Source organism: Zeugodacus cucurbitae, chromosome 2 (assembly GCF_028554725.1).
Source record: "Zeugodacus cucurbitae isolate PBARC_wt_2022May chromosome 2, idZeuCucr1.2, whole genome shotgun sequence".
Taxonomy (NCBI): Eukaryota; Metazoa; Arthropoda; class Insecta; order Diptera; family Tephritidae; genus Zeugodacus; species Zeugodacus cucurbitae.
In genome coordinates, this window is record NC_071667.1 from 81,592,719 (window position 1) to 81,612,064 (window position 19,346).

General features: G+C 33.0%; 1 protein-coding gene across 9 annotated transcripts in view; it reads right to left on the reverse strand.

Moving 5' to 3' along the window:
- The window catches only part of LOC105220190 (polypyrimidine tract-binding protein 1), a 325,184-nt gene extending 307,367 nt beyond the window's left edge, over positions 1-17,817 (reverse strand). For 2 of the 9 annotated variants that reach the window (XM_054225424.1, XM_054225423.1), the window contains exons 1-2: positions 16,967-17,429; positions 16,429-16,809 (exon numbers count right to left, since the gene is read on the reverse strand). The gene's annotated coding sequence lies outside the window, so the exon portion shown is untranslated. Of the gene's footprint in view, positions 1-1,735; positions 2,270-16,428; positions 16,810-16,883; positions 17,430-17,558 lie in introns of those variants that run through there. The other 7 variants (XM_029043894.2, XM_054225420.1, XM_054225418.1 and 4 more) reach the window with 7 other exon arrangements.
- Between the last annotated feature and the right edge of the window lie 1,529 nt (positions 17,818-19,346).

A 19,346-nucleotide genomic window follows, 5' to 3' on the forward strand; every position in this document is an offset into this window, starting at 1 on the left:
TTGAAAATTCTGATTTTAGGAACACCCCTAGGGAACAAGTTTTTGCGCGGAGAAACAAAACCGACTAAATCGCTCGGCAAAAACAGCCAATTGTGGGTGCCACTTATTTGTTACGCCAGCGAATTATGATTCGACTGTCTTGCCAACCACCCGCCTCACGCAAACGCCCCCGAAAGGATCAACACGAATGTGCGTCGGTAAAATCAAACTGTTGCTAAAGGAATTCCCCGACAAGCAAAAGTGAACAATAGAAGAAAGTGCACAAAGAAAAAAAAACGAAAACTGCCTTACGCATGAACAAATTTAATTTAGAAGGCATTTCGATGCCACCGATGACAATGTAGCCGGTAGAGATGAATGCACACATTGCGGCACGCACGGATGTCCTTCAGTGACACACAAACAGGAACGATGCTCTGCGATGACAGCTGGCTGTTGGACAGTGTTCGTGCGCTGGGTGCGGGTGTTGTTATTGTTTGCTTGAAATTGCCAAAATGCGAGGAATGTGACGCGTTGCAAGCGGCACGTCTCCGGTGCCCCCTTAACTCAGCCAGAAAAAGTGGTGAACTCAAAATTACTGTTATTAAATAATGCCTTCGCGTAAATACTTAACAAAAGCGAAACTTTTTTTGTTATTATCTAGATGAAATTAAAAACGGCGATATTAAGAATTATGTTTACAGGGTATCGAGCATCTCCAAGCAGCTATTAATGGTACTGAAGCGCACATCGAAATTTGCTATAAATTCGCTTTTGTGAACATGTCATAATGGAAATAAATCAAAATGCCTCTTTGATTGTGTGTTCTTCGATGCAATACTTTTGAGTTAGAAAGGTATTATAAAAAATTGCGAACCATGGAACTAATTTGTTCGAGAACTATAGATTTTATAAACGCTTTTCAGAGAGCTTTCAAAAAATTATTTTAATTATAACGATCGAATATAAGAATCCTTAATGCATTTCAATATTGAAAAGCTTTTAAACTCTAAACCATAAAAATGCGAATAAGAGAAGACGTTCATCCACACAAGAAGTCGTATCGCCTTTAGAAGCCAATAGAGCTCAAGATGAATTACCAACTGAAGAGAAAAAAGTGTAGACAGATAAAATGTTTCAGATGTCGAAATCTCTGCTCGGCTTATACTGCTTGATATGTTCTAAAAATTGAGTTCTGATTCCAATAAAGCTATCGAAAGCTTAGTGAAAGCTCTATTTTAGAAATTATATTCCGTGATCTGTTATACATTTAAACACAAAGTGTCCAAAATTATTTTTCAAAAGGACATACATATGTGTAAAAAAGCACGGATTTATAGAACGTGAAAGCTCTGCTTAATAGAAAGTTTATAGAATACGAAAGCTCGAAAAGGCTTTGCTTTACAGAAAGTGAAAGTTTTGTTTTTCAGAAAGTGAAAGCTCGAAAAAGCTTTGCTTCATAAAAAATGAAAGCTCAAAACCAAAACCGCCCTTTTTAATACCATTTCATTAATTTTTTGGCATTTTTTTTAACTTTTTCAAAATTGTAGAAAGATCTTTTGCGATCTCTTGATATTAAAAAACGATTTTATGACGATGAATTCGAAACCACATTAAAAGCTAGTGAGATCATACAATTTGGAGGAAAGATTGAATAAAAATTTCATAAACATGATTATAAAAATTGTTTGTTTATATCGAATTGTCTTAGTATATTGTACACCAGCTGTTTTTAGTTTTAAGTAGTATTACTTACCCGCAATTATAAAGAACAGCACATGTGTTGTCCTCCGTTCACAGCTGTTTGAGTTGCCTAATTTTTCTACTTTTCTTCTATAAGTATATAGTATATGTAAGTATCTAAGTTGGTGGAAGTACAACACTTATTATTCACTTTTTTTCCGCCAGCCGACGACGATCAAAAAACGTTGCACAAAACAACAAAAAACGAAGGCGAATTTAAAATTAAAATTCTTGCAATTCTTTTGAATTATTTCTTTTTGAATTCAAATTTTGAAAAGTAAAAAATATTTTGCACCTCAACACTTCGAATTTGGGACATAAATTATTTTTTTAATTGCATCTTTCAGAATTTTCTCTGCTTTGTGGAAATACACACGGTTGCCACTTTATAAATAAAACATAAAACGGAACAAAATTAAGAAAAAACAACCACAACAATAAACGTATATTATTTGTGCACAATTGAAAATGAAATTAAGCGTCACCGAAATTAAATAAACTGACGCTTGGCGGCATCAAATTTAAACGTTTGTGATTTTATATTTTTGAAGGATATTTTTTTAAATATTTTTTAATATTTTTTTTTCAAATTTTTTAAATTTTTATTAATCTTTTTTTTTAATTTCTGTGCAAAAGTACGCAAATAATTTTGATGTTTTCAAGAATTCTTTTTCACTAAACTGCAAAGATAATTAACTTCTGCGCGATTTTTATAAAAAACCTGTATGCGCTGTTGTTGCGAATGCGAATGTCAGGCCTGGAAAAATCGAAAAAAGAAAAAATATTTCCCATGTCAATGCAATTGGCAGAATCTGTGAAGATTTTAATACTTGTTTATTTGGTTAATTAGCTGCCAAGTGGCAAGCTACGAAACGAATTAGTGAGGGGTTAAGCTTTTGGTGTTTTTGTTGTTGGTTGGTTGATTAAATGTGTAGAAAGAAGAGCACAGTCTTACAAAGTGCAGGAAAAGGGCTAACCCGAAACAAAGCGCAATGAAGATTAGAGTAAGAGATGGCAAATATTAGAAGAGCTGAGTAAAGGAGAAAGTTAGAAAGAGAGATGAAAGGGACTTTAAAGAAGCTATTTGAGAGCTTTTAAGAAAAGAAAATTTATTAAAAGAAACACAAAAACGAAAATAAAATAATGTGTGACACACAAGTAGCCAGCACGTATAACGGGAAAGCATGAGTAGAAGATGCATACAAAAATGAACTGTGTGTGGAGGGCAAATGCTGATGGTGGGTGGGTGATTGGTTTATGGCAATGCTGCCGTGGAGCCACAAAATGCATATTTTTAATCACACTATATCACAACGGACGCACGAACGTGTCAGAGAGTGAAGAGGAGACAGGCAATAAAATATTTTAGTTGCATTTAAGGAGATTTCGAAATGTTTAAATTTCTTCTTTTTTTGTTTTGTGTATTTACGAGTGCTTTTAATATTTTATTTTTGGTCAACACAAATCTAACAGCGCGCGTTTGTTCTATGTGGAAAATTTGAAAATGTTGAAATGTAGAAGGTGAAGGCTATGTGGTGGTGATGAGGAGCAGCCATGAATTGATAGGAAACATTTTTATTTTATTAGTTTTGATTTTTTGTTTGTTTTTTGACTAGAGTATACAATATAAAGACAAAACGTTAAATTAGAATGAGTACAAGAGTATTCACACAACAACAGGCGCATAAAGAGTAAGAAAATTATTTCTGTTACATGTTTATATACATACAATAAAGTTAATGAAGAAGAAAATACGTACATACATACAATTAAAAGTGTATGTAATAACAAACTTTAAACACTAAACTACAAAAATGTTTAAGAAAAGTATTTGCAATTTGAGTGACATACGAATATGAATTATATTAAAGTTATTAAGATAATTTTATGAATCTCAAAAGAATTGAAGCTGAAAGAGAAAGATATCAGCAGTTTAGTGTGAAGAATGTGAGTTAAAATTGATATTTAGAAATTTATAATTTTTTTTCATTTTATTTATAGCTACTTATGCTGGTTTATACTTCAAAAATGCCCTACTTTTATCGTAAACGTATGCAAAAAAATCCTACTGATCTGATAATAATAGCCTTTCCACGAGCTAAAATTCTTATGAATATTTTGTCGGTCGAATATTCCAAAATATACACTTTTAAGTAAGAAAACGAAAACGAATATTCAAAAGTAAAGATATCGATCTTAAAGTCATAGCTGGGCCTTACAAAGTCGACAGCGATATCTTGACTGCCTCTTAAGAGGGAATTCTAGTGCAGAGACATGCATTTCAAGTAATTTTTAAAGTGGATTTTTTTATTTGTAATTTATTTATTAACAAGAAATCAGGAATATATAAACATAATAAAAATTCTAAGAAATTAACTGCTGTTGATGTGGGGTGTCTCAAAAATTTGGTACCTAACCAAGCAATATGACAAAAAAAAATATTATTAGTCTAAAAGAAAGTCGTAATGGTCAGAACTACTTGTTTTTCGACTTTTCGAATTCTTTTAAAATATGAAAAAAAAAATATTTTGGGGATGAGGCTAGTTCAACTGATAGATACATCAATAAAGATGATTCTTCAAAAATTTCGGGTTAAGAGAATCTAAAAGTGAAGCCTTTCAAACACATACATTTGATATTATGAACGTGAAGTTAATTCCTGAGAAACAGAAGAAAGTTTAGTTGAAATCTAGTTTCGAAACAGAACCCATAGACAATCCAACTTTGAATATTTCAAACTCAATTACTTTGAGTATACACAATATCGGTTAAAAACATTATATTTAAGATTTTTCTAGTTTTTACTACATTTTTCTTGACTTCTCATTGTTAATGTAGAGGTGCACTAAGAGCTAACTTAATCAAACACTTGTAAAAAAAGTATAATTATTGTATTATATTAATAAAATTCTAAAAATAAGCTCTTTCAACACTATTGACTTGCTTGTTTTTTATATTAAAAATATATAAAATTTTTACAATATTTTTGTTAAACCATAAGTAATCCGATTTGCTCGAAAATGCGTAGCTTTTATTAATTAAGAGTCTTTGGCAAAGTATTTACAATTAATATAGAAAAAAAATTAAGTTGTACAATTGGACACAGTGGAGTTGACAAATTAATGATTAATATGTAACAATAAAAGTACAAAATTATAATTCGAACAATTTTTTTTTTTTTTTTTTTTTTTGTAGCTACAACAGTAACTGTGCATGGCAAATTAATGAATAATTTAGCAGGTTAATGGAACAATAAAGTGTTGACGCATTAATCACGTTGCAATTGAGCCAACACACATACACACAATGGACGCGAACAAACAAACAAATGGAGAATAAACGGTATTTAGATATATCGCTTTTGATTTTTTTTTTAGTTTTTTGTAGTTGACAGCTTTTTTCACTTTGTTTATGTCAATTCATTTGTTTCACTCTTTCACGGCTCATATTTTATTGAAGCGCAGCTTGTTGGTTGGTGGAAATTATAATGCCACCAATCATTACTGGTGAACGCTTTTTTGTTTGAGCAAAATCGCGCTTAAATGTTGTAATTTGTAATTAAAAGCTCAAAACCCACATTTGACAATCATACTTAACGGTAAATAAAGCACAACGCGCGACTGAATTAATAATAAACGCTTTGTAGTGTTACAATTACACACACATAGAGCATTCATGTGTATTTATATAGATATGTGTGTCCGTCCGTCCGTGTCTCGCACTATTTTATGACACTTTGGTGACACCTTGTTGACAAAACAGCTGTGGTCGCTAACGGAGCAATCAACACCAATCAACGGTTATAATCAGCGCCGTTATATTGAAACGCTCGACCGCTCACCGCCCACTCCCCTGCCGACGCAGAGGCACAGGCTGGAAATCACTGCACAAAACGCTCAGCGCCCAATGAAAATCGTTCGTTTATGTGTCACACAAACTGAATGGGAATGGAGTGAAATTAACGAATAAAGGCGGTGAAGCGCGCCCTGACACAATTCTAAATTATTCACATTAATGAGTGGCGCACACACTCAGGCACACACGGCGTAGCGGTGGAGTAAATTTTAAATAAATTACTGTACAAATTGTTTATTTTCAAAATCATTTATTCGCTGACTTGGCAGGAATCAGCGCGCGCACTCTATCAGCGAGTGTGTGTGCATGTGAGAAGAAGCCACTCAAAGCAGTGGAGCGCCGTGGCAAATGCAGTGGAAGCATAATTTTTCATCACCTCGGCTAATTACATGCCAAAAACCGAAACCGAAGAGTCAACAAGCAGCTAGCAGGAAGCTGCCTACTTGGTTACGAGGGCTACTCAAGAAGTTTCTTGGATTTGGAATTGAACTTTAGGAATTAAAAATTTAAATTTATAAAAAAAAAACAGTTGAAATTAAAAAAAAATGAAGTTTAACTTTTTTCAAAAATATTTGTTTTAATTTTGAAAAAAATAAATTAAGTTTGAGAAAAAATATTTCGAATTAAAAAACAATTATTTAAAAACCCAAGAAGTTTCTTAGATGCGAAATTGAATTTAAGAAGTCAAAAGTTCAAATTTATTAATAAAGCAGTCTAAATTAAAAAAATATTAAATTATTCCTAAAATATTTTTGTTTTGAAAAAATTTAATAATAAAAAAAATAAATAAAAAAACATTATTTTTGAAATTTTATAAAAATTATTTGTTTCCACCACCTTTAATCCACAATCTTCAATGTCTACCCACGTATAACATTTATTCCAACCGCTACAAATTCACGTCAAAATCCACAACTGTATATGCGTGTTGGTTGTGCGCATCGTTAGCGATGATGAGTTATGGAGCCGCCGCAACTTTTCACCGCATAATTTTGGTGAAAATTTACTGCCAATGATCGATTATGTCAAATTCATATAAATATTTATGAATGAACTCTTTGCAACAGCAACAGTAACCACAACAACGAAGACTACAAGAAACACACCAACAATTGCATAGCCCCTATTGTGGGCGGCGAAAGACACCGGCGCTACACACGATTTGTCTAATGCAAAAAGGATGTTGTAAAATGTTTTTGTTTAGACAATATGCGGTAACGGCACATTTGGCACAGTGAGCTATAATAATATTATGGCATTGCACTGTAATTAAGGTTTACCGAACGACTGCTTGCAGAGTGTGATATAACGGTTTAATTGCGAGTTGAAACGGAAAGAGATTTCTTTCGCACAAATCACATTTGGATATGCATTAATTATGGTGGAAGGGAGTGAAATAAGAGAGTGGATAAAAAAATATTGTAATAACGAGGTAATAAAAATAATAAATATAAAATAAAAATGCGTAAAATACACTAAATATTTAAAATAATAATATTTATTATTATAAATATTAAATTTATATTATAAAAGTAAAAAAATAACATTATATGGTAAATATATTAAAAAAAAAATAATAATTTAGACAAAATTTTTGGAATGTTTTCGGATATTTGTTAAACCGGCTGTTAAAATAAATTTACTATATTCCAAATTCTTAACAAAAGCTCTGACACATCATTAAATAGTTTGAAAAGTCTAATTACATCCAAAAACTTGTTTATTAGACCCATTCTTTTCTTCTTAATTCATAGGGATTGTTAGGTTTTGCCAATGGTTATTTAATATTATAATTCTCTCTTATTTGTGTTTTTTCGTTGTCTATGGTACTCATCTCATTTCACTTTGTAGTCCTTAGTCGCTCACTTCAGATATACACAATCGTCAACAATATTGAGTATCGCGAAGCCTCAATCCGATGGTGAATCAGTATAACTCATTAAATTGTTGTGATTAGTTCTTATACTTGGATCTAGTTAGATATTAATTTATAAAACAAAAACTCTCTTTACGGGGTGTGTTCAAAAAATAACGGGAATTTTCGATTTTTGGAAAAAATAGTTCTTCATTCTCCTTCGGAATATTGCTATTATGCACTTATGCGAGCATTTCAATTTCATAATTTAATATTCATACGAACGATAAAAAACCGGATATTCGAATAATCGGTTTTTGGGCGTATTCGAATAATTTTAAGAGCCCTAGTAGAAACCCTAACAACATTTTCAATAACTTCATAACTATTCGCTTAAATCTGCAATTTGATATATTTTCCAAAATAGTAATCTAGATAAGATTTATGTACCAATTCTGAGAAGTTCAAACTTGGTTAAAAATGTTAAAATAATTCATCGAATTGTTTAAAAAAGTTTATAATATCAAATAAATAACGATAAATTAGATAACTTTGGAAACTTTGGCAGATTCAGTTGATAAAAAGGTATAACAAATTTAAGAATATTACAGACAGTATCATAAAATACTAGAAAATCTCTGGTTGATAACTGCGAGTCCATTTACTACTTGATGAGCTCAAGATATAATCGCTAGGCAAACAGCTACTACTGTGAGTAGGTCAAACGGTTGGTATCCGCATTTATAACAAGGAAGTCAGTAAGTTATATGAACTCCAAAGTACTCTCCACTAAAATGAATGATTGTCAGAGAGCCACGCCGCGTAAACTCCTCAGCCTCGTGTATATTAATCGCATAATATTGTAGGCAATCTTTTTTCGCCACCACCATTAATTTTACATTTTTCAAACGCATTCAAGTTTATCAATAAAAAGACCTAACATTAACAGGTTAATGTTAATTATATTTGCGAAGCAAATTAAAAGCAAAAAAATGTACGGAAATTAGTGGTTGCGAAGTACTACAAAAAGAAAAAGGCAGGAAAACTTCGGCAGAAATGCTTACGCATGCGGCCTATTAAATACAATTTTAGAGGTATATATGTATGAGTGTGTATGTGTGAATGACTTATAAGCACATAGGCATAATTTTAAATAACTGCGTACATATGTACATACATACACAAGCGCACTGCTTGAAAGTCATTAATCAAATATACTGTATAAGTACTAGTATACTCATAGTAGCACTGTTGCTGCTGGCTTTTGGTGGAGGCAAAAACACAATTCATTGCTCAGCCTAGCGACAGATTTTGCACGCAGCTGCTAATTAACGCATAATTTAGCGCTTTTGTGGCGGTTGGTGAGCGCGAGTACATACGTATGATACGTAATAATCTACGTATACGTAAATATATATGTATGTAGATATCTACTAGGCACAAGTGAAAAGTTAAACAGCGTAGCGATCGTTTTGTGTGCAGTACAAAAATAAAACATTCATATCTTCAAGTGAAAAAAATGCTTTACTACCCAACTTGTAATAAGCATTTCAACGAGCCAGGGCATTGCTGTTGTTCATAGTTGGGGCATAATGCATGAAAATACAAAGTAGTCTGAAATGGAGCCTTGAAGCTTGCAACTGCCAAGTCATTACCAATGCCATTAACAACGCGCCGGCGAATGCCACACCCAAATTCAAGCGCAACCGAAGCAAAGAAGCATGTGCCAGTCTTATTTCATTATTTTTGAAATTAATATTTTTTTTAGTTTTTTGATTTTTTATAAAAATATATAATTTTTTTCAATATCTTTTTTAAACATTTTTTTTATATTTTTTTTTAATTTTTTAAGATTATTTTTATAACTTTTTTATTTCAATTTTTTTTCTTCAAGCCTCTGACTTCATTAAAAGTCATATGTCTTTGTTTTTTGCACAGTTCGCTTTGCAGACAGGCATAAAAGTCATTTCCGTTTTGAAATATGTATTTTTCCATGTGCGCATTGGTTGAGTATGACGACGAAGGTTTGCGCATGCGCGCATACTTTACTTTGTTTTTAATAGCAAAATGTGCTGTATGTCAGTTTAAATTAACATTTTATATGTGCTGACTTGGTAATTTATTTTTAACGTTGCGGTTTGGGCGTGTTTACACAGGAAGACAAGCACTAAAGCACTCTTGGCTCTTGGCAGTGGTAAGGAAAAATATTTAATGGGCGAAGTGACGCAAATTCAAAACAAAACAAATCAAATAAAGCAATTGGTTTACGGTTAGCAGCGTACGCGATCAGCATTTTTCCAAGATACTTCAAGGAGATTCGAACGTGAAATTCGAAATTCAAATTAGAGCGCGAAAAGTGAATACTTGCATATATTAGCATGAATCTGCGGGGAATCTGGAGGTGATATTATATTGGAGACGGGATTACAAAGCTACTTTTAAATGCGCACCAAATAACGGAGACGAATTACAAAAACACAACTGGAATGGATGTAAAAGTAAGTGAAACAAAATTTTAAATAAAAACAATAAAAAAATCTCCAAAAAATCAAATCCGAAAAAGAATAAAAAAAAAAAACATTTTTTTTTTTCAGATTTTAATTTCTATAAAACAAATAGACAACAGCTTACAATTCGTAAAACCGCACCGTATACCCTCCCGGTCACCCACAAACCCAATTTACAAGCTGATGCGCTGTCGATAACGGGTCGAAACAAAAGCCTCCAGACAACGCATCAAGCAATAAGTCGAACGTAAAACAACAACACAGCAAAAAAAATAACGCTCGTAACACACTCAAGTAAAAATCAAGTCAGCGTAACAATAACAAAAACAACAACAAAATCGAAAACAAAAAACAATACACTCAAAATGCTGTCACACAAACAACATTCAACCGATGAATTCAAGGTCAGTTTTGTACAAAATTCGAAGTCGGCCATTCAACTACGAATTGAAGACAATTTATGGAACACGTTAAGGGTTCCAATGAAAATCGTAAGTACGAGCAGCAAAAAAAAACGAAAAAAAACTTCAAAAATTACGAGTATATTTAACACACATACGAAGGGGGTACATAGGTTATTTCCAAAAAAATAAAAACAAAAAAAGTGAACTGAAGCAAGTAAGAAAAAAAGTAATAAAACTGCGTAACACGAAAAAGCACATTCAAACAACCAAACTCGTGACTGGCAGCCTGATGAAACAAGCGCGTACTCGTCTTTTTCTCCCGACTATTTCGAAAAAAGGGGTGACCACCATATGAAGACACGCTTCAGCGCAAAGCAGCCGTGAAGCGTACCAATTGAGCGCTCGACGGACCCAAAGAAAGTCGTCTTGTTTGCTTTATGACCGACTGTTTGGAGCTCTCGAAGTGCTTATGGCCCAACAATGACTTCAGCAGAAGTTTAGTAGTTTTCTTTTTTATTTACTCCATATTTTATTATATTTTTTTTATTTCTTAATGTTAATTTTGTTTATACAGCATGAAAGCGACGACAAATGTTTGCGTAAAGGAAAATGTGCTGACATCTGACGAAGGAGCAGCGTTGGCAAAGCGCGGTGAAATTATCGGGAAATGCACTGAAAGACAGAGGGACATAGTAGTGTAGCTTTAAAGTTGTTGGTTGTTTATGTTTTGAAGTATTATAAATCAGTTTGAAGTACGATCACTTGTTACACTAAAGAAGTCACGCACTTCAGATGACAAGGAAAATTTAATGCTTCAATTGACTTTAAATCAGTAACTCGAGTTTATTGTATTGTTGTTAAGAAAGTGTTTCAAATACAGTGGAACTTCCATAACTCGAAGATCTCCATAACTCGAACTTTTGAATTGGCAATAGAAGGCAAATTTCATACAAATTTCCTTCCATAACTCAAACTTCCTTAACTCGAAGTTCTTCATAACTCGAATTTTTATTGTGGATTATGGTGATTCGAGTTAGAGAAGTTCCACTGTACTACCTTTGGAGTGCTTAAGAAACGCTGAATTGATATTTCCTTACAGAAAACAGTTGAATTACAGCACTTAACAAAAAAATGTGTTTAAGGAGAGTTACAGAAAAAAGTTGAGTAAACTCTATACAAAATTCCCTAATTGCTATTCTGATTAACCCATTATCCTATATTTTAGAAGATTATGCAAATAAAGTGGAGGAAAACATTATACTATATATAATATATACATTATATAGTATCATGTATATATATTAGGTGTATCAGGCAGCCTTATAATGTTGTCAATTAACAACCTATTCGTCTTAATTAAGGGTCATTTACCAAGTGGTAAAAATATTATAAAAACACAAATGACATAGATTTTTTATTCGATCTCTAAAAATATGATAGAAATGAGAAAATGATGAAATGAGTGCACTGAAATCCCAGAATGAAAATTAAGTATTTTTTTTATTTCATTGCTTAGAATTAAAATCACAAGCAATCAACTTATCAGACGACAGCACTTCGCATGTATTTGCAAGGTGTGGGTGTAGCAAAAATGTATCCTTTCCAGAAATGGGATTCACTAGAGGAGAAGATTCCACTGATTGAACAGATTAATTTTTTAAACTTCAAAAATAATAAAGATCAACTAAACCTGTTTGGATTCTTAAAATTATTTAATTTGCACAATGTAAAATAATCTAAAAAATAAAACCGAAGATTTGTTAAATATACAATTTAAAATTTGAAAAAAAAAAAATTGAAAAAATCAACACAGATACATTCTAAAAAACCTATTGTGATTAACAGAAACATACAGAAGAACCAGTCGAAATTGTGAAGAATAATTGAGATTGGTAGTGGTTTCAAATAATATGATTCCAAAAAGGCATAAGCCCAAAACAGAAAGATGGAAATTTTATACGAGAGCAAGTTCTGACCTAGTTTCATAAACAACTTGAGAGAGGGCAGTAAGGATCCTTAAACGACTGTAAATGGTAAGGTGTTCTTCAAATTTAAATATATTAACTGAATGAAATCAGTCTTTTATAATCTTGATTTGTGTTTATATGACTATATTCTCTCCTCAATTTCAGATTTGTTATTGCAACGCTTGTGATCTCACCAAACGGGTTTGCATGCGTGCAATACCAATTAAGGGAAAACATCGAGTAAAAATCTGTCGCAATGAGTTTATTGAACGCATAAATTTAGAAACAAAGAAGAATGCAAAGAAAGAGGCAACCAAAGTGTGAATAAAATTACAAGTAATTGATGTTTTGTTTCATTGGAGAGTGCGAAAGGCGTAGAATGAATTTAATTTCTTGACTGACGACCGGTTGATAAAATGTTGTTGTTGTTTTGACACAAATGTTTATGAAAAAAGTTTGAAATTCGAGTAATTGCGGTAATCAAACCGGATCTGTTCGGAGTTTCTTCAACTCTACAAATGATCTATGATGCATTTGGAAGTCAGCGGCCGGGTATTATTGATGAGAGCTTGTTTTGGGAATGTTTAAAAGTATACAATTTGGTTTGGAGTGTAAAATAATTCTTCGCAAACATAGGTAAAAAAATAAAAATAAATTAAAAAAATAAAATAAAATAAAACAAAAATAAATAAAATAAAAAATAAATAAAATAAAATAAAAAATAAATAAAATAAAATAAAATAAAATAAAATAAAAAATAAATAAAATAAAATAAAAAATAAATAAAATAAAATAAAATAAAATAAAATAAAATAAAATAAAATAAAATAAAACAAAAATAAATAAAATAAAAAATAAATAAAATAAAATAAAAAATAAATAAAATAAAATAAAATAAAATAAAATAAAATAAAATAAAATGAAATAAAAAATAAAATAAAATAAAAAAAATATAATAAAATAAAATAAAGTAAAAAAAGTAATATTAAATTGAACAAAGGTAAAATAAATTTTTTTTTTTGATATTTCTAATATTTTGATATATATTGTGTGACCTTCTGCGAGGGCGTAGATCTGAGCGGGTGCAAAAAAATCACAGAATGCAATCACACACCCACATACTTAAAAGTCACCAAGTTACATTTTTAATTAACGAAATTATTTATATATTTTTATTTTGTAGACAAGTCGCTGGCGCTTTTGTTGTTTCGCACAAACTAATGAGATTTCTTGTCGGTTGGCGCGCTCATGGCAGCCTGCCGTGCCGCCGATAAAAGCGAATTTGCCACATACAAACACAACAAAAATAACAAGAATAAATTAGAATTCTATATATAAGTATGAGTATGAGCCAGTAGCAAATGAAATAACTCCAATGCAAACCAGCGCTGTCGCGCAGTCCTTATCAGCACACCACTGCCAAGCGCACACCGCGCCACCACAGTCGACGCGCTTAGACAGCGCTAAGTATTTTCATTTATATTTACTCTACATATTTATTACGTGTTTTGTGTGTGTTTCCGCCCCCCTTCTGTTGACATATGATTTTTTTTCTATCGGCGCAAATAAGATTCCGCAAGCTTTTGCAGCCGCACACACACTCACCCACACAGTGCGATAAATTGAAGAAGTTATACATGTGTGTGTGTGTGAAACGGTATAAATTACGAAAAATATTGTATATAAACTCAAGCCAAACAAAGCCATGAAACCCGGCTCGAAAGCCGTCAAAAAAATGTAAGTTGCATATTGAAAATATAATTTAACGGGAAAATAATTATAATTAAAAGCAAAAGGAATGCAGAATTAATGCAACTAAAGCAAAAATTCGCTTTTGAAAACTTCACAGCGCTTTATTGGCAGTAATGCATCGTAAACAACGCGGCGAGCGCGCCACCGTAAGTCACTGCAACAAAAACTTCGTGGGTTGCCACTTTGAAGTTGACGAAAGCGTCTGAAATTTTATCCAGCTCGTTGTCGCGGCGCAATGTCGTAACACCTTCAGTATTTTCTAGTGATTTCTGCGAACTTTGCGGTTACAACTGGTAGCCTGGGAGCGCATATTTCTTCTTTTTTATTTTCTTCTCTTCCCTGGTTTCGTCTATTGTCGCTGCAGGTTTGCTGAAAAGTTCACATACTCGTACATATACTTTATTTGTTTATAGATTTCCTTGTAAGCTGGCGTAGATTACGTTGACTCACATTTCACGGAACCATAAGTACATACAAAATTATTTTGCTTTTTTAGGTGTTTCTCATGGTCAGCTCGCATAGATTGCATTATGCGAATACCGAGCTTGCGTGAGACCAGCGACGATGAAGATGGAATACTATTGCCACAACAGCCGGTTCTGCGATACCAGAATTGACCCGGATTTTATCCGACCAAGAGCTGTTATTTCTGCGATCTAAACCTGTTTGAACCGGTGAGTCATAAGACATAAACAAGTAATTAAAATGTCTGCTCTGAGTTGAAAACCGCATAAACAGTTGGGTTAGCATAGTTGGTTCGTCTTTAAAATATGTAAGGATCACTTTATTGAAATCAGCCACAAAATATCGGGTTTATTGTAGTATTGAAAGAAACTACGAATAGTGACCGAGAAGATAGTAGATCTATAATTTCTCCGTCAACAACCGCCAACTACTGGTATAGTTGAAATATCTTCTCTATTAAATTCATCTAAACTGAGGAGGTGAAGTATATGAGATCTAGGAACGGAAGATCTATTCATTCTCTTTATTCCGTGAACTCAATTTCTTACTTTGATTCTTTTAGACTGGCCCTATTTGATATCATCTGATTCAGTTTAAATAAATTTAGAATTTATTTGAAAATTAATTGAAATTGATCTATTAGATACGGTGTAGCTTTCCGAAACTCTCAGAGTCTGATCCAAAGAAATTTTTAATGGCGATCGGATTTCGGAAGTCAATAAGAAATCTACTAACGCATTTCAGTGTGAAAAATTACGCATAAAATCAATCAGGGAGGTTTAGCGGCTTAAAAATTTATAGGATTTATTGTCGATTCAAATAAAACGCCTACCAAAATTATATTAGTCAAATATTAAGTAATCTCTTAATCATTATTTTCTTGTTACTATTAGTGGGACCTACATGTTTAGAGATCCTTTCAGAAAAAATTGTTTTCAGGTTTTCATTCTGGGAACAGGTTCTATACAAATAATTGTATCATGCACTCAAACGAGACTTATTTCGAAACGACTAGAATTCACAAGTTCTTGAAGGCATGATAAAATGAGCCACACTTCATAAAATTAATCATTTTGTAAAGATCTTAAAAATTCGTACCTCATCCTCTATATACCGATTTGTAAAGTATCTACTATTTACTGCTGAATATTTTAGACCCTTTTTCCATTTAATTCCAGTATTATCTAGAACCAAATTTTCCTTTTTTCAATCAATTTTCCTAAACTGAAACTTGAACCTTTTCGAAGACCTGTGTGGTTTTCGCAAACACTGTTATATTAAGACATTATCTTCGTATATTGTTTCACTTCAAAATCGAAATGCAGCAAGTGAAAAATAACCAAAGAATAGAAACCGAAATACTTAGAAGAAGTCCAGGTAACGACGAAGGCATGCGCAGGAACAACTAAGTGACTATCCATTATAGATTCGTAAGTATGCAGTAGACCGATGCTGGTTGAATAGTGAGTAGAGGAAGCGCAGTAGAAACAGGTATGGCACAACACGTGCGCAGGTAACAAACCGGCGAAAGAGTGTAGAATAAAAAATAGCAAACGATTGAAAACGAAAGTGGTAACATATGACGCAAAGAAGTGGTTGGTTAATTATGGTAGAAGTAGAGGAGCGTGAAGAGTGTGTGTGTGCAGAATTAGAAGAAACTAGGTGAAGCAAAAAAACATACATACAAAATGTACGGACTATTTACAAGTGGCTTAAGACATTTATTATTGATTACAACGAGTAGATATGCGTGGATAAACAAAAGTAAAAAAAAAATAAGTAAACGGTGGCAAAGAGTTGTGGTATTACAGCGAGATAGAGTAAGTAGATATGTTCATATATACAATGGTAAATTGAAGAACTTTTAATTAATTATTTTATTTTTTTCAGTTTGCACTTACAGTTTGCACAATGACGTATCCAAATGGAAGAACGCTGTTGGGATTATGTGATCCTTGTTTTTGGTAACTTTGCAGTAGTGCAGGAGACACTTGCAAATCACGCGCGGTATTCAGCTACAAAACGACACTGGGTTTTTCGAAGTTTTATACAACTTTTTTTTATGGTTTTAGTCAAATTTTTCTTGAACCTTCTTGCAAAACACACTTCACTTTCAATTTGGTCAATAATGAAGAGTAACACTTAAATTAATTTAGACTTTTATTTGAGCGGAAAAAATCAAATTCATAAACACACACAATTCTCAAAAAGAAGAGATTGCGACACACCTCGTTGCGTATGAATGGACTTGGAACAAGTAATATTTTTCTTTATAACTGAAACTGAAAAAAAAAAGATATTTTTATAAATATGAAGACGAGGGAAACTTCATTTAAGGGGTCATTTGACTGCCGACCATTTGCCTATTTGACTGGAGTCAAAGCTAGAAGTCAGTGGACAAATGACGTAAGAATTCCTTTTGCTGCAGAAGAAACACACACTGTTGCCTTATAAAAGCTTGGTATGCCTCGATTCCAACTGGATTCTGAATTCCGCGCTGCGTAAACTACGCTACTTCCTTTACAGGTACAACACGATCACGTTGGGCAACGAACGACTATATGCGAATCACGACCGAAAGGACGACAAACGACGAGCTACACGGGGAGCAAACAAGAATGCTAAACGCGAAAAGCGCGGTCACAGAGGCTACAAATATATGCGGAATTACACACCACGACACCGCTACAGACAAGGACACACACTGGGCACGCACGTATTTATGAATATATATTTTTCCGTTAAAAAAATAATTACAACGAAATACGAGTTACAATAAAAAAACGCGAAAGAAAATACTAATATACAAATATAAACAATTTTCAACAAGGAAAAAATTGAAATGAGACAAATTTTTCGTTTCACTTTCAGTTTTCCAAAGCAATTCAGGCAATGCACACCGTGTTATTGTAATCGTATACACTCCAACGAGGTGTGTAAAGGGGGCGTAAGTGTTAGCCTGGCGATTTTTGACACTCGACGCCTGCGAAATTGGTCACTGTGGCAACCTGTCGGCACACAAAACACTTACAAATATTTCTAACTTCACTTTTCACTAGTTAACTCGTTAGTAACTTCTAGATTTTATAGGTAGATTGGCACAGCCAAACTGTTATTCCACTTTTCACTTTCAATTCAATTGAATTTCACACTGTTTTATTTTAGATTAGCTTGCGTAAATCGCTAGTTTCACATGCGCATTTGTTCAATTTGCGGCTTTATTTAATGAATTTCATACAGACACACCGATGAATTCTGTGTAAAAACTGAGACTGAGATTCTGTATTGTTAAAAGCGAATGAGGAGCCACCGACAACGACAGCGACAACGAAACGACGGCGAAACGGCAGCGAACAAGAAGCAGCAGCATTAACGGCTAGCATACGATCAAAAATCGTTTCTTGCATTGTCTTCCACTCTTCTTAATGTTTTTGTTTTCGTTTACTTTGCTTCTGCTTCGCAACGTTCGTATTATACCAACAACGCTTTTATCGTGTTTCTCCGACTTTGCTCGCTCGCTCAATTGTTCTTGTGCCGTGCTCGTGTTTTTGTTGTTGTTGCGCGACGGCGTGCACGGAACACACACAAACATACACTGCCGAGCATTGAAGCAAACAATACAATGCGCAACAATTTGCGAGGAGCTAACAACAACAATGCAATGCTCAGCAGTTTTTGGATAAATGATTATTTCGAAATGAGAGGGCGAGAGCATAGTACAAAAACAATGCCATGTGATCCTACATAAACAACAGCACGCTCTCTCTCACTCACCAGTAGCATGCTCGCGAATATGTGTGTGTGCAAATTGAGTAGATCGCATACGATATTAGCTTGAGAGCAATAGTGTTGCCGCGTTTAGATAAATTTATGAAAAGACAGATTTTTATCTTATATGATTCGGTACCAGAGAACATAAAACGATTTTACAACATTGTAAAATGATTTCATGTTCTCGAGACGGTACGTTGCTACTCACTTGTGTTTTCACTGTTCTGGTTTGACATTTTTTCTTTAGTTTCCGCATGCACTGACCATAAAATATTTGAAAAGTAGTCGGATAAAGCCAAGCTAAAATTTCTTCCAAATATATTATTTTTCATTAAGCCAGATTCGATCTCAATAAATGTTGTTGAGTCCATAAGAGATCTGATATCTAAACTTTAATATATTATAGCATCTATTTGAATAATATATATACTTTTTAAGTAATGGAATCCTTTAATAATAAAACTAATGGTAATCTAACTAAATATGGTCAAAATTGGCTATCTTAGGTAATGCTAAGGATAATGCTGTAGGTTTCACTACATTTCTAATAAATATCGGTTAATTTTTGCAATATAGGAGCAAATTTTCAAAATTTCATTTAATACCCTTACTGATTTCTTTATATGTATGTACTTGAGGCAAGAGCAAACACTTTGTAGATATAGATCAAGCGATCTCAGTGAGACAGTGTTTCTCTCCCATTCATTATTATCGTATGAGATGATTTGAGTAAGTCTCCAAATGAGTGGATCTTGGTATCAAGTACTTACCAGATTGTGTGGAAATCGAAAGCAGAGTATGAGCTTTTTAGTAACTTTTAGATAAAAGTGTTCTATGTAATTTGTTGGGAAAAACTTTTGGATATTGAAACTAAATTTAATTACAAACCTTTAGAGAATTCTAAGGGCAAATAAATGGTACAAAATAATTCGATAAAATGAATGAATGATTTCATTTCATGGCAAACTGTTGCTGGCCTGAGGATTTTTGAGCACACTATATCTAGTGATTTGTTCGCTATATTCTAAAAGGTGCATTTAAAGAACCT